General features: G+C 39.6%; 1 protein-coding gene across 1 annotated transcript in view; it reads left to right on the top strand.

Annotated features, from left to right (window-relative positions):
* The window catches only part of lrp1bb (low density lipoprotein receptor-related protein 1Bb), a 288538-nt gene that overhangs the window by 91591 nt on the left and 183193 nt on the right, over nt 1-13754 (top strand). The gene's annotated exons all lie outside the window — the stretch shown is intronic.

Genomic DNA, 13754 nt, shown 5'->3' with positions numbered 1-13754 from the left:
CCAGAGGAAAAGACAATAAAAGGGGTCAGCAGCTGACTTCAAAAAGATGGTCACAGACGCTGTGTTTCATGGCCGTAGGTTGGCTCGACCCAATCAGCACAGACGCTGATCTCGTTGTCCTCAAGGCACAGGGGAGGAGGACTGTTCAAAGACAGCTATCTCTGGGGTTCTTCCATTTATTCCCTTTCGACGACAGGGGAGGGCACATCTCCACATGGCTTCCTCTAAAGTCCTCAGATTCTCTATACTGAACTCATCAGTATCCTACAGGGAGGGTGAAAACAAGCAGCATGATGATCCAACATGGGGGCTCAGCGCCTCAATCTCATGGTTATTCTACTAAGTCTGATTCGGTAACTGATTTCTTGTTCAGCCTGTGCAACACAAATAATAACAGTGATGCCCTTATGCAGTATCTTTTAGTGGGAGTAAGGTCAGGGTGTGGAAAAAAGCAGTTCAGGAAAATGTTTTTTGCTACCTTAAATGTCTGAATGCTTATATTTTTTCTATACATCTTGTGTGTTTACAGCAAAGGAGGAGCTAGGATTCCATTTATCCAGGATATTGTTGATTTCCACTCATGTTTTTGCATTTGTGCGTCTCCAAGTTCATTTTGTTGGGTTTCTGTTCCACACACAGTGTATGTTGCGCTACTTGATCAGCGCTAAATTGCAGATGGACAAAGTTAGAAACATGATAGTGAAATTTAGCATTTAACCAGATAAAGAACTGAGTTTGCTTTATTTCTCAGTAGTTAGTAGAGACCAATGCTAAGAAGGGAGTATATCACTTTATCTTGTCAGATGGTCAGAAACATGACTCCAAATCAATGTTGCTCCATTTGCTGAATGTATATAATAGATCACAATAGATGAAAAGCATGATTTGTGACATCACACATAGTTTGGAGGGTAAATCTGGGACCAATTTGTAACTTAAAGGGTAACATTGATGTCACTCAGTGGCTAAGTTGCATTCTGGGTAATGTAGGCGTCAGGTTTTAAAAAGAAAAGAACGTGGTATATAAATGTGATATCTCTGGATCTGCTGTGTCGATTTTAAACATTGGTTTTAAAACTGTCCATAGTGAGTGCAACAGTGTGCAATGTGAGACCAGTGGACTGTTTTTCTAAACCTGCAGCCCACGTTACCCACAATGCAACTGAGCCACTGAGTGACATCACTGGAGACAATTTATCAGATTACATGCAGCTCCCTCTAGAGCCACAAAAGGCTTTATACTACTTTTTTCACATATGCAGTAGCACTCCCCAAGACCTGTAAACACACTTTAATGTGTAACATTGGTGGTCTCTCCCTTTAAACAAGTGTGATATAGAAATGTGAAGCATATACACTGAGAATGGACGTTTTTTTTAATCAGGGAATTTTTAACGAGGTAGGATTAGGTGCCAGTTTATGGGTTTTAATGTGAAAATTATACTTTGTATATACTATTTGTTTATATGTCTTAATACATGCCTTGGGGGGAACTTTAACTGTTTGCTTACATATTTTTTAATACAATTTTATAAGGTGACAATATGTTCATTTTGTATTAAAGCTTTTTTTTTGCTGCCCTCAAATTACCCCCCATCTCTAAAATAGATACTAGGTGGATTAGATAATATTGCAGCTTTTAAAGAATAGGTGAATAAATTAACATGCACTTTTACAAGAAAATGAGACAGTTAATTGTGATACCGTGGATTTTAGGTCATATTGTCCAGTACAGTGTCTTTGTTTTGTCTGCAGATACATTCTCTGCTAATGCAGGAAGCGCTAAGCTGTATATTCAAAGAGGCAGACAGTCTGTGTGTGAGGTCGAGGTGGTGGAGGGTCGTGTACCTCATCAGACATTAATGCAGGGGACTCGAATGTCTAACTGTCGCCTTAACAAAGTGTTTTAGTTAACATGCCTTAACCTCAGTTTATTTGACATAACCATGACCCTTCCTTAACCTTAACCCCGCTGTTAAGATAAGAAAAGCCTTTATTGATCCCAAGGGGTGGAAGTCAGGATTTTCTTTTATTGCAAAGCATGAATTTTTAAAACGTCGCTTTCAGGTTTTGCAGGATTGTCCAATATTTTTGCTCTCATCTGGTGAAAAGGTTTGTGCTGTAAACAACAGCTTTACAGTATATGTTTGTTTCTTGTTTTAGCTCTGTATTTTTACAGTCACAGCTAGCTTCCTCTAACCATACTCAAACAATAAACTTAATTCTGATTGTGAAGTGCATTTCTTAGATGTTAAACTCACATTGCCATTCAAACATTTGGAAGTGGCTGACAAAGCCCCTCTGGAAACACTGCTTAGAAGTGCAGAGGATATTTGATCTGTCTGTCTGTGATGAAGCTGCTGCAGCTACAGACAGTGTATTTCAGGCTGCCTATCAACATCCTGCAGGGTATTTTATCTGGCAAGTCCCATATTGAAATAAATGTATCACAAATGTGTGTGGTTCCCATGAGAATTGGCTCCAGCAGGATGGAGGTTTAGGGGGTAATGTAGCGTAGCACCTTGTTATTGAGCTGAAGGACAGGGCCTTTTGCATTATGTAACGTTTATTTTCCTTCCTCTCCGTCTCACCCTCCCCGCTGACACGTAACCCTTCTGTTGAATCATCAAAAAACCCCTAAAACATGCCATTATTACAAAAGCAGCATGTTTACATTTAGGCGTCTCTTGTGCATATTGTGAGAATTATTCATTGAAAGCGCTGCACCATTAAATCTGCATGATTCTGTCTTCACGATGCTGTCTTCTGTTAAGATGATTTTTTAGGAATGCGCAGGTTATGTTCTCCTAACGCTATCACTACAACATTTAGAGTGACTGTGAGTGTTGGCGCTGCGGAAGTTAATTGGATATCATGTTTGGTTCCTTAGCCCTGCGTCTGACACCTGGATTTGATTTGAGATCAGATGCATCACATTGTCCTTTAACCTGCCATGCGCGGCATCATAATCGACTGTTTTTTCGGCAGCACGAGGCATAAGGCTTTGAGATAAGATTTTTTAATTCACTGTCTCTCTCCCTCTCCCTCCTTTACATTTGGAACAGAACTTATGTACACTTCCTCAGGCGCCATCTGTTTTACCAGTAGTTTCAGTAGGCGGGGGAACAGACACAACAAATATTGTGTGTCTGTGCGCTGGGAAACATTAATTCCCACGAAGGCTGTATGCTTTAGAGTCTCTGTGATTAAGACTGCCTATTCTGTCAAGATGTCATAGTTGTGTAAAAGAGAAGTCATCTTCTTTGCCCTTAACATATCATTTGCTGCTATTCAGTCGTCTGCTCGCCGCATTTTAACACATTTCCGTGTGTTTTCGCATTTGTCTCTGGCGAAACTATTAAGGCGAGAATGAATTTCGTTGCCTGGTGACAATCTTGCAGTCGCACCATGTCTCATCCATGTCAGAAGTGATGCACAGGGAGGAGTACATTACTGCTTTGTCTTTGCCCTCACAACTCCCATCTCGACAGTTAAGCTGCACTGCCAACATTTTCCCTTTTGTATTCCCTCCTTGTATTTTGAGTGTTATAAAGGACAGCGTCCCAGATTGTCACCTTAAGAACCAAAGAAGAAGACATACTTTAAAAAACTTGCTGTCATGTTTGCTGTCATGGTACCAGTGTGACATTAAAGTACTAAAGTCTACATTATCTCCCTGCTGCAGAGAACAAAGTATCGCAGCAATATGAGCTTTAACTCAGAGCAAATACAGTGACATATGCCGTTACACCCAATCAGAATAGTGTCCTGTAACACGAGTGCTGTTCATCTCAGTTATACAGCCGCCAGGACTTGACTGTTAAAGAGCATGATTCAGTGACATTGGCCTTTATTTATATATTAATCATAAATAATGGGTAGTGTAATAGATAGTGAAAGGGATGAGCTAATGCCTGCTCTTATAGCCACTCTATAAACATGGTCATAGTCCAATGATTATTTCAAGGGAGCTGGTTTATTGCCAGAGGATATTTAGGAAAAAAATACATGTCCTCCCACTCGCTGTGTGTATTATACTCTACCACGGTCCTCATTAAAGATCCCTTCAAGCAAAAAAGCAAAAAAAAAAAACAAAAAAAAACGTATTTGCTCGCTCACGATCAATTGATTTATACTATAGGCCAGAACACCAATTTAGGCGCTGAAACTCATTACATAGTGTGGAATATAAATAAAGTCCAAGGTCAAGGCTTTTTCACCAAACAATTATAATTTAATGGAGGGAAACCAAGGCCAACGGATGGAAGAGCTCCTCCATTTTATTTGAAAGACGTATGGTTAGTTCACAGTGTCATCCACTCCCTAAATTCAACTCATTTTCAAGTGCTCTCTCTCTTGCCCCAATCACAGATGAGGTCAAATCTTGTCATAGTAACAACAATGAAATGGTCTTGCAGATTTCCATTATTAATGGAAATTGCCACAGTAGAAATTGAACGACAGGCTTTTTTTTTTTGCTTGTATAGCTTTAGTGAATGACCCTTATCAGTGATTTGAAGCCTTTGTTTGTAGCTATGGTGAAGCTTTGGTTAGATTTGGAAACATAACTTGGTTTAAAAAAGTGATTTGAATGATATCACATCATAACATTATCAACAAAGTGTGAAGAAACAACATTGTTGATAATAAGCGTGTTAACCAGCTAGCTCTGGCCCGTCCTTTCTCCGAATACCACTTTCTACCGCAAGAGGCGATAGTCCAAGAGCTCCCTGCAGTTTCAGCTTGGAGATATAAAAGCGTCGAGTTTGCTACCTAGTCTAATAAGTAATCAAAATAAACTCACAAAATATCAAGAAAGGGATCTTTTTCCTCTGCTTACTAAACAGAAAAATACAATCATACACGTACAAGCTTAATGGCCCGTTAACAAATCTCAAAACACACTCGACATAAACAAAATAAAAAACAGTGTTTGTTTGTCCTTCCACAATCGCCTCTGGTTTGATCAAAATAAACCCTCTATTCACAGAGTAAGATGTGAAAATATTCCAGCTCTATGTGCCGTTTTCATCTGCTACTCTCTCAGGGAAGTCTGTTCCCCCCAGCTGCGTGCAGCTAAAGAACCTGATATTTCCCTCAGGAGTTGGTGGAGACCAAAATTAGAGCTTAAAGGATTGTGAATTTTTTTTGGACTTGCATTCATCGAGCTAAAAGCTCGCCTTCAGCAGTCCAACTTAGGCAAATCAAGTGAGACTGAGACTTATCCTTAAAGGTAGGGAGGCCGATTCTTGAGAAAGATTGTTGATTGTTGATGAGTTTCATTCAAAGGTTGTCAAATACTGACACTTTGGGTTTGAATTTTGGGCCGAATACCGACCCAAAGCATCCATATTTGACGGCCCTGGAATGAGAGTCAACAGTCAACTATCTTTCTCAAGAATCACCTTCCCTACCTTTGAATCATCACAGCCAATGTTCCTGAATGGAGGTCATGGAAGTAAGATAATATCTAATTTGGGTCTGTATCTGCTTGTTTGAACATTTATTCTATAGGATATGTTGAAGAGCTTAAAAAAACATATATATTGTGTGGATTGTCCCAATTGAAAATCACTTCAGGCAAAGCAATACATCAGAATCTCATTGCATCAATGACATTAACTTAGATTACATTATCGCAATCGTGTATGTGTCTTTGAATAAAGAATGCCAGCATTAAATACTACACTGTTTATTATAATCCTAATGAGATCATTCTTCTCTGTGAATATTGGTTTTAGCCTCTCTAACTACGATATACTGTATGTATTATTCATTTGAAGCTGGCCCCAGAACAATTAGATTGGAACATTTGCATAATGGTTGGTCACAAAAGTATCTCTATTGACTAATTATGTCGTTGTTTTCCAAATAATGATAAATTGGCCTTTTTGCTGTTTTTTTGTGTGGCGTTTGTGAAGTGCAGCTTTACTACATTGTCCCGAGGCTGCTCATTCCTCTCTGTCGACTGATGTATTGATTCTTTATTATACAGTAGAGCCTGGATGTCACAGATGCCAACACCCGGCTTCATTCCACTGCACCCCGGCGACATTTTTCCTCTCTTTCTAATACGTTTGATTGAATACTCCGCATCATTTACAGCGAGCAGTAAGCTACAGCACACAGGAAATGAGGTGTCGGAGGAGCTTTGTGCATATTACTTTTCAGGTTTTTCTTCTCATTTACTCTGCCCAGTGCATATAAGATGTAGCAAATAATATTGATTTGCATACCTGAGGTGTTCGATTTGGAGTGAAACCATGCATTATTCAGGAGCAAATCACTCATTTCCTTTAATGTTCATGCAGCAGAGTAGGATCTAAAATATATATGGTTCGACATCAGGTCAAAAAGGCTAACAAGCCAAGTCATTTCTTATTTAATGACCGATCTGTATGAATGCAGGCTTTAGGAATGCACACACAGCTGTGGACATACTATAATATTGGTATATTCTCTCAGTATTCTTCTTTTAGCATAAGTGTCTTGTCAAAACTTATAATTTGATAATTAAAAAAGGGTTTTTTTATGAATGCCATCAGCAATAGGTTGTTGCCTTAGCCAGACTTAGTCATATTAATGCAACATATATTGTTGTATCTGTTCACTGTTTGCTGCTGTTTAACAACATGTAGTTTAGAGTTTAGCAAATAAAAAATAATCAAACGAGTAATCATGATGTGAGAATCTGATTAGACAGGCCAACAGACCAGCTGTGCGGTTTGCTGTGGGAGAGTTATATTTAATTAATTCCCTATCATAAATAAATAGCATTTATTTAAACTGTGTGTGTGTTGATTTTATTAAACAGCAAACACAGTTGTGCAGCAATGTAGACTGTCCTGTACACAAATCAAGTGTGACAGAGTAACACGTGCAGTAATGTGATTACTTTTTTGTTACATAATGTAAAGCCTCAAAATCTAAATGACCTCATCACCTTACACTTACTAATCCCAGAGATGCAGTGTTATTTTGTCTTTTCGCGGAGTTGCCAGGGACTGGGACTTGGATGGGAGTGTGAATTTCATCCCTGTCCTGTCTCAGTGGAGAGGTCGTGGACGTGTAAGCTTGGGAGCTTGAGATGGGGTAAGACAGCTGGCCTCTGCTAAAAGAAGAGGAGTGCACCTTCCTGTAGGACAAGTCTGTAAGACAAGGGGCCAATCCAGCAAAATACAGAAACACAATGGTCCTAAATGTACAAACCAGGCTACCAAGGACTTTTCATGGAGGCAAACATGTGAATGCCCTTGATTGGCTCTGTCAGTTTGGCCTCCGTCCAAGTCAGCATGTGTTTCATGTGCTGAGGACCAGACTGAAGGTATAAAGCTGCCGAAACAAGCAAAAACAGAAGATGGCTGCAGTATGGGCCTGGCAGAGGATCACCAAATGCTGGCCATGCATATGCACAAACATGCAAAGGCATTCACATTTTCCCACCTGGGAGCTGATCAGTTCATATGTGCCACTGGCTGCCTTTTCTGTGATTTGTCGGGAGTCAAATGACTGCTCATTGTCCTGCAACATCAACATCTTCTCTATTTGTACTAAAAATCACATCATGCAGTAATTTTCTTCTTTTAATTTTCATGAAGAATCTTCCATGAAGAGTCCTCAGAGGTTCTAACTTGAGGGAAATATTACTGATGCCTGTGGTCAGTCAAATACAGCTAAATAAGCTCTTTTGGCTGAGTACATCCTTTCAAATGCCAAGGATCTAAAGGTCACACAGGAAAATTATTCTTTTAAAGAGTCCTTCCTGTTAAGACCACTGCACCTTTTAAGAGTGGAAGAGGCTAGGGTGAGCTGCAGTTTACTACTGGTGAGTAACGGCTGTAATATTACTTAACTCTGCTCTTGTTTACCCCATTGCACTTTATCTGTTCACTTAGTTACCATAGAACTGGAATCACTAAAAGTCTCCGGATGACACACATTGTTCAGAGACAGCTGTGGCTCAGGGGGTAGAGTTGGATCCCGATGGTCAGGGCGAAAACTTTGTCTGTGTGGGCTTGTGAATGGGGGAAAAAAACATTTGTAAGTACTTCAGATAAAAGCGTTTCGTAATTGCAATTCATTTAATTGCATTAAAAAGACAGCAGCAATATGATGGGCTAGTAGTGGAGGTGTGTCGCTGTGCTATTGGATAGATGTGCCGATATCAATTGACAGGCCCAGATAATGACAGGCAATTATGAGTGAGCATGAGTGAGAGGGGTGAATGAAAGGATGGTATGAGAATTAAACTAAGGACTGAGCATGCGAAACGACGTCGGAGCACATGTGGGAAAATATTCTTTGTCATGGTTGGTTCTTATGAACTGCTTGTTGTTGAATTTGGTTAATAATACAATAGTGAGTAGCCAGTCAATGATCCCCTCCACAACTGTGTTAAAGCATACACAAAAACTACCACATTTAGATACTTTAAATTGGCACTTTTCTGTATGCCTCATTGAACAATTCCAGAAGTTTAATTACTGGACATAAGATGTCTCTTGTTCTATTGTCCTGGAGGATGCCACATTTACTTGTGTATGCTGAATATTGGACTACGATTGGCTGAAATTACCACTTCCAGCCATGGACCAAATTCACATAGTGGCCATTTTCCTCTGACATGGAGCTCAGAGTGGGAAGCTCAAATTTTGTACCGCTGTGCTCCAGATTGCAAGTCCTGTAAAGGCTGGGATCTGATTAATTGTTATAATTTCACTGCTTCCTGACTGATCAACAACTGAAAAGACAATGGATAATGAAAACATCTGGCCATATTTCAAGGTAAAACAACATATGTGATACTCCTGTTAGCTTCCATTAAACTGAAAACATTAGCTACTGGCGTAAATTAATTTTAAAATATCAACACACATCTTGGACACATTTATTTAAACCAGTGAAATCATAGCAATTTGTCTGAATCCTTGAGTTTATACTTAAGGGGGTGACTTCAAAAATGTTTTTCCCACAAAAAGTCCATGACTCACACATTTCATATGCTGTTTAACCTTCAGTTTATGCTCTAACCTAATGCCCAGTGTGAGTATAAGAAAAATCAAATTGTGTAAAAGTGTATATTTCTCTCAACACAAGGTGGAAGGGGGTAAATTGTTCTCTACTGCCTACCCAGGTGTATTTGTTGTGGTGAATGAGGCAATATGTCAAAAGGTTAGTCTTTATTGCCTACGGGCAAAGTACTGCGCTGGAGCACAGTGTAACGAGTGAAAGCCGCTGTACTGCTGTCTGTGCTGTTTCTGATATTTTGGCTCAAGTTCAGATTCACAAAAAAGCTTCTGCACTCTCATCTTGCTCATGATTAGATCAGTGATCTATGTAAGATTAATAATGAGGTTAGGGTTGAAAAATGGAGTGCATACAGTAACTAATGTCATTGTAATTGTGGGATTCACAAGAAAAGAGACGGTTAGCTACCATTATAAAGACATTATAGGAAGTCTATGCTAAAGCTGCCTCAGGTCAGGCATCGGGATGCCACTTTGATCATCAGCTTGAGCCATAAATTAAAAGAAATAAATCTTTATTTCTTTGGGATGCGATGAATCTCTTAACATGGAAGTTCAAGGAGTCTCCCCTGCTGATCGCTGCTCTGTTATTTTCTTTTAGGAATTCATTATTCCGCACAAACTGGCAGTGGATCAGATTAGCATGATTATCATAATGAACATAGCTGCTGAAATTCTCCCCTAGAAGCCTCTCGTTTTACATTAAATAGAGGTATTACTTTGGCCCAGCTGATTCCTCCTCATTCACTCCTCAAAGAAGGCAAACAGCAGCATGATTTTTAATTAACATGTTCTTATATCTAAAATCTTGCTGGCTGCCTCCACAGTTTGCAATGCTTTATTGAATCAAGGATAAAAGTGTTGATAGGTCAAATATGACTCAGCATTCATCCTTGATGCTGACCTGCTGCACTGCACGAGTCACATCTTAAAAACTCTTTCCTGCAAATGATTTGTTGGGCATAAATCTCATCTTCAGTACACGAATATTGTTCGCTTGCAGCAGTGGCGGTAATAAATGTGGAGTATTTAGACTAAATGGGGATGTTTTATTTAATTTATAGTTGTGTTATGGTGAAATAAGACATTTATAAATATTGATGCTGGACTTAAATGTTTCCCGCTTTACCTGAATAAGCACATCGTGGTATAATTTTTTTTTAGAAGCGCACCAGGGGAACATCTGCCACCAACTCAAGGTGTTATGATTAAACTGGTATTTAAGTGTGTGTTGACCATTTCATCTGTGGACATTATTCATTTATCAAACCATTACTGAGGATGTGGAGTTTTGCATCTAAAATAATTGGAGGTTTATACATCAGCAATTGCCGAATACAACAGGGACTTACAACCGTTGATATGTTTTTCAGAATGCCTATCTATCTATCTATCTATCTATCTGTCTGTCTGTCTGTCTGTCTGTCTGTCTGTCTGTCTGTCTGTCTGTCTGTCTATCTATCTGCAATTTGTATTTCAGCCTTTGATGTGTGTGTGAGAGAATCAATGTACAAAGTAGTGCATAACAAAGTGATTTAGCTCATTTAAAAATAAGGACAAACAACCAGTGTCAGTGCACCACAAGACATTCAGGAAGTTTAAGACATTTTCATTCTAACGGATGTGTCCTCAACTCACTTTAAGTCTCCAAGAGCAAACCGTCATTAGCTTCAGTTAAAACAACTAAATGTAACTTCCTGGAGACAGAAAAGTTGATGCTTGAGTCTCATCCCCAGGTTGTCAAATACTGACACCTCTGGTTGGCAGCTCGGCTCAGACGCCAGCCCAAAGCATCAGATTTTGACGACCTGGGGATGAGACTCAAAAATCAACTATTTCTCTCCAGGCTGAATGGGTGTTTGCACTTACTGTGTCTGATTAGACCTCTCAGGACCATGTCGGCGTCTACAAGCCACGCTTGATTAACACCACTTGTCAGTTTTGCTGCATCTGTAGCTTTATCATTCTTATTAGGTTATGTTGTTTTGGTGATGTCCCATAATTTCCAGCATGAGTCTACCTATTGTCAACCTGAGCAGCCGGTCTAATCAGCCAGAAATAAAAGGAAATGAAAATGTGTGGGTGTGCTGAGCTTTTAAAGCAGAAGGTTTTCAAAAAAATATCAAAACACTAACACTGGAGGAATAGCACATACTGTATATTGTGCATGCTGTCTCACTGATACAATTGGATAAAAGTCACCCATCAGTCATGTTATTGGTGACACCTGTGCTTTTCCTACTATGACATATCAAACTGACTGCTGTGAAAAATGTATAATACTGAAATTAATAAATGTAAGTTTATTTTTAAGATAAGATAATATTTTTATTGATTCCTCATTGGGGAAATTGACTCGTTGAAACAGCTCAAGAGTTTAAAGCAGGGGGTAAACAGTGAATGGATGGTAGATATAAAGATATCTACCATGTATATACATGGTAGATATCCTTATATCTACCATTCATTCGCTGTTTACCTCATAATTACTGTATATAAGCATATGATAGAAACCAATTTCAGAGGAAAATGTTTTTTTTTCCTAAGGTTGTTGCTGCATTTGCATATGCTTAAGACTGTGAATCTAGAAATGCAGTTGTGAAATATTTGACCTTGCAACACACTGTAGTAACACTTATATGTATGTATTTGCTCTTGAGGATTCTAATCTCGCAGATAATCATCACTAATGTCCCAGCGGGTGTTGCAATTACTTGTGCATTTTTCGTTTATTTGCCCTTTTTTTCCAAGCTTAAACAGAACGTATTCCATTCAGCTTTGGTCAGGCTGTAACCAGAGAGGGCTAAAGATGACCTAATGTAAACTGAACATACAGTATGCAGGGTTTCAGCATCTTTCAGCGCCTTGGAACAGGAAGCTGAGGAGATAAGAGCTCCGGTATGGCTGTCAGAGGATGTGTTTCGTGACATGGTGTACCATCCTGTATGTACGACTTTGAGCAATCATCCAACATAGTACAGTAGTTTGGGAATTGACGGAGGCATCCTGAGCACCTCAGCCGTTGAGAGACCATCTGTGTATCCCTGCATGACAGATCAGAGCCGCTGAATATTCATGCGCCATCCCTCCCCTTATCACATTAGATTAGAACCCATGTGGCGAGAAAGCAAGGGGAGAGGCTGACAACACCGTAACGTTGTCAGAGACCCTTACAGCTGTGTGTTAAATAGTACATTTGCCAAATGGACATGTGCTATTGTGTGGCACTGGGTTGGATGTTCTGTGACAGTGTGTCCTTTTCTCTGTAATGAGTAAACTTTCCTGTGTATTTTGAAATGTATAACAGTTACACATTGGGATCGCCCACTTATTTGAATCTGATTCTAAATTTAAGACATGGAAGCATTTCAAAAAGGATATTTTTGCTTTCCCTTTTTTTTTATAAAACGATTGCTGACTTAAAAGTCAAGTGTGTAAATACAGAATGCAAACTCAGCCTTTTCAAGAGCATTGGTGACATTTGAAGATGGAATCCCTGGTGTTTAGTAAGTGATGATCATTAAGAAACCAAGTTAAGCCTTTATACATTTCTTTTATTTCCCTTTACTGTATGGATGATGGATTTACAAATAGATTCATCTGCGTGAAGTCATGCATGTGTTTGAAAAGAGCACACACATCAAAAAGTCCATTCCAAAAGGAGCTTGGAGAGAAATGAAAAGAGCGTTGCTTTAAACACATTCCCAGCTGAGGCTGCCAGTTCACTCATGTATGAAATATGAACTCTCATAGACAAGGTCACTTGGGTTTGACTTACCTAAATATGGCATAGAAATAGTGTGAATCACTTGGGCTTGAAGAGATAGCCAAGAAATATTCATTAAAGAGGAATATCTCCTGCTACCCTTTAAAAGCAATAAAAATGCTCGGGAGGAGGAACTAATATGAGCCATCATTGTGTCAATACAGACGCACACCTACTTGTCCACATCTCCCGTCTGTAAATCAGCAGAGGATGGCAGCCCTCATTGTAATAGCCACATTAACTGCGGTAACTCTTACCTTACAAAGTAGAAATAGATGTTGTGAATAAGTCACCGCCCAGTCAAGATGGTCCAAATGTGCTGGGATGTGAGCTCCGAGGGGCGGGAGAACTCCGGGGGATTGTTACAGATCCCATCACGCGGGCGATAAATCTTCCCATTAAGTGGCTGCAGCGGCACGCTGGTAATTGATATCAATGTAGTTGGGGTGGAGATGTGACACATTTACAGTGCTGGTGCACTGGTCAGCTGTGTTTTATGTGCTCTTGTGGCTGCCACATGAACGAGGGTCACCTATGTGCCTCATGAATCCTTAAACAGCTGCTCGCCGCCGTTCGCTTGGCTGGCAGGGGGAGTCGGGCAGTTTGTTATGGGACTTCACCAGCGCATCTGCAAAGAAGCAATGTGGCGAACATCTGTTGTGTGTACAGAACAATGCTGCGAAGTATAAATATATTTGCATATGCATAGGTTCTACCACCTCCTATAAAAGAGGTCTTGAAGTATCAGCACTTTACTGACAAAAAATACGGGGAAGAAATTGTTTACCTTCAGAAATTACAAATGATGGCGACAATGACATATGCAAATTAATTTCACATATGGTACTCAGTCTCCCACTGTAAGTGCTACTCCATATGCAGAAATGAACATTAAAGCTCATTGGGTTTCGCAGTAAACATGAATTATTAAAGGTGCGCTATGTAGTTTTGGGGAAGACATT

This window comes from Pagrus major, chromosome 9, assembly GCF_040436345.1.
Source record: "Pagrus major chromosome 9, Pma_NU_1.0".
Lineage (NCBI taxonomy): Eukaryota > Metazoa > Chordata > Actinopteri > Spariformes > Sparidae > Pagrus > Pagrus major.
This window is presented reverse-complemented; position numbering and strand designations above follow the sequence as displayed.